We start from the raw sequence: 2826 nt of genomic DNA, 5'->3' as shown, positions 1-2826 counted from the left end.
GATATATATATATATATAACGTAAATTTTTTAAATAGAACGTACATCGTAGTAAAATTACTAATTAACCCAAAAAAATAGTGCCTTGGGCAAAAACTAATGATTTCATTACACTGCCTTGTGCAGAACAAGCCAGAAATTGGTTGTTATTGCACATGATGTGGTTGGTAGTGTGGCTCGCTGCGGAAAACCAAGGCTGAACAGGAATATCATCCTCTGCTCTGTTTGACTCATTTCCCTTGTGCGTCATCTCACTCAGGTAAAGGAAATGGCTTGCTCCTCCTATTTGACCGTCTTATCCCTCTCTTATCTGCCTTTACTCTTCCAACCCATCCTCGGATCATCAGTTCATCACACAATCGTCCTACCAACAACGACGCCGGAGAACCATATCTTTAAAATTGCGATATTTGCCGACTTACACTTCGGGGAGGACGCCTGGACTGACTGGGGACCGGTACAGGATGTGAATTCCATCAAGGTCATGTCAAGTGTTCTGGACAATGAAACTCCAGGTGATATTTTCACTCTTCCTTTACTCTTCATATTTGGGCTTCGTACTAATCAACACTTGTTTAGCAGATTTCGTAGTATATCTAGAAGATGTTATTACGGCCAACAACATCCCGATTGCAAATGCAAGCTTATATTGGGACCAGGCACTGTCTCCGACAAGATCGAGGGGGATTCCATGGGCAACTGTGTTTGGAAACCATGATGATGCTCCGTTCAAATCCAGTGGTTTGCTGCCCTCGGAATTCCTCCGCTGGTTTGTCCTGTGCCCAATTCATCATATTCAGGAAAGCAAGGGGATGAATTGCAGTTCATATTCTATCTGATTAAATATAAAATAAGTGCTCAAACTATACAGTTTTTCGTGAATAGGTGCCTACAATATTTGTTTGAATAATCTCAGTACTTAACGTTACAAACGTTATCATTTAATTGTCCAAACAATAAATATTGTTAATTTCCTCCGTTAAGTAACATATGTCACATTTTAATAATTTTAAAAAATTTATTTAAAATTATATGTTTGAACAAAAACACACAACTTTCGAAACAGAATGGAAAGGGCGGTGGCGGCGGCAAATTAGGCTTAGGATTTATGATTTTTATAAATTTGGGATTTTTTTGTAATTTAAGTAAACTAAGGTTTTTTATAAATATAATAAATTTTTAATTTAAAACGTGTCACTTAACGAAAAAAAAAATAACGATAGTTATTGCTCAGGCACCTAAAGTGGTAACGTTTGTAACATTAGATACTTATATGATTAAAAAATACTGTAGACAATTATTTGTAAAAAAAGGTATAGTATGGATACTTATTTTATATTTAAGCCTATTCTATACTAGGAAACATAATAATTACCTTACAAAACCACACCACATGTGCAGTTTTAGGGTAAGAAAGTAGTTCTAGGGGAACATCACGATTGGAGCTGATGAAACATGAGATTGATAATAATGTGCTATCATTATCTAGAACCGGACCTCAATATCTATGGCCGGCTATATCCAACTATGTTGTCCGTGTCTTGTCCAAATATAAACCTTTAGTGCATCTCTACTTTCTTGATTCTGGTGGAGGTACCTATCCACAAGTTGTATCAGCAGCCCAAGCCAGGTGGTTCGAGCACATATCCGAAGAAATTAACCCGATTAGAGGTACGAAAATCGAGTCTTATCAGACCGGTTTCTTGAGTTTTTAACTTATACATTAGGAAAAGAAAACATTGCAGAAACATCATTTCTTAAATAAAAACCAATGTTATTGCACAGGGTGCCTGAAGTAATCTTCTGGCATATACCAAGTAAAGCTTATAGGAAGGTGGCTCCTATATTCAGAATACATGACCCTTGTGTGGGTTCCATTAATTAAGGAAAAGGTTGCTGCTCAAGAAGCTGAAATGGGCATCATGAAGATACTTGTTAAAAGGCCATCCGTCAAGGTGATTTCATGGATAAATATGCTTTTCTTCTTCTTTTAAGAGTCGTACTCGAATTTCCGAGGTTCGAACTTGAGATTTTGTACTTGTTATAGTCATTTGGAGCACAAGCACACATATGTACTAATGAGTTGCATATCTAGTATGTGTTAGAAGAAACCTCCATATGTAGGGTTAAGAGGGGATGTTAACTTGTTAAAAGTCCATCCGTCAAGGTGATTTCATGGATAAATATGCTTTTCTTTTTCTTTTAAGAGTCGTACTCGAATTCCCGAGTTTTGAACTTGAAATTTTCTGCTTCTTGTAGTCAATTGGAGCACAGGCACACATATGTCCTAATGAGTTGCATATCTAGTTTGTGTTAGAAGAAAACTCCATATGTAGGGTTAAAAGGGTATGCTAACTTGTTAATGCAGGCAGTGGTTGTAGGGCATAACCATGGATTGGACTGGTGTTGCCCTTTCAGGAAGCTTTGGCTTTGCTTTGCTAGACATACAGGTTACGGTGGTTATGGAAACTGGGGTAGAGGATCTAGAATCCTTCAAATCAATGACAACCCTTTCTCCATAAGCTCCTGGATAAGGATGGAAGATGGTTCGGTGCATAGTGAAGTAATCCTCAGTTAATCGATTCTCAACACATACTATTACTCTTTGTCTAATTAAAATGCCGTCTTATATATTAGAGGAAGTCGGGACCCGCCACTAGGGGTGAGCATTCGATCAAGTCGTGTAAAAAAATTTCGAGTTATTTGAGTTGACGAGTTGTATTTTGTAACTTGAATTTAACTTGAAATTTTTTAAAGTCGAGTCGAGTTAATCGAGTTTCTATACAATTTTTATTATAATTATTTATAGCATTATGGTAAGGATTGA

General features: G+C 36.9%; 1 pseudogene; it reads left to right on the top strand.

Moving 5' to 3' along the window:
• The first annotated feature begins 234 nt into the window (after positions 1-234).
• LOC120208292 lies at positions 235-2612 on the top strand (annotated as a pseudogene).
• Positions 2613-2826: the final 214 nt, after the last annotated feature.

Source organism: Hibiscus syriacus, unplaced genomic scaffold, assembly GCF_006381635.1.
Source record: "Hibiscus syriacus cultivar Baekdansim isolate YM2019G1 unplaced genomic scaffold, ASM638163v2 tig00016212_pilon, whole genome shotgun sequence".
NCBI classification, from domain to species: domain Eukaryota; kingdom Viridiplantae; phylum Streptophyta; class Magnoliopsida; order Malvales; family Malvaceae; genus Hibiscus; species Hibiscus syriacus.
Note: the sequence above shows the minus strand (reverse complement) of the source record. Positions and strands in the feature narration are given on the sequence as shown.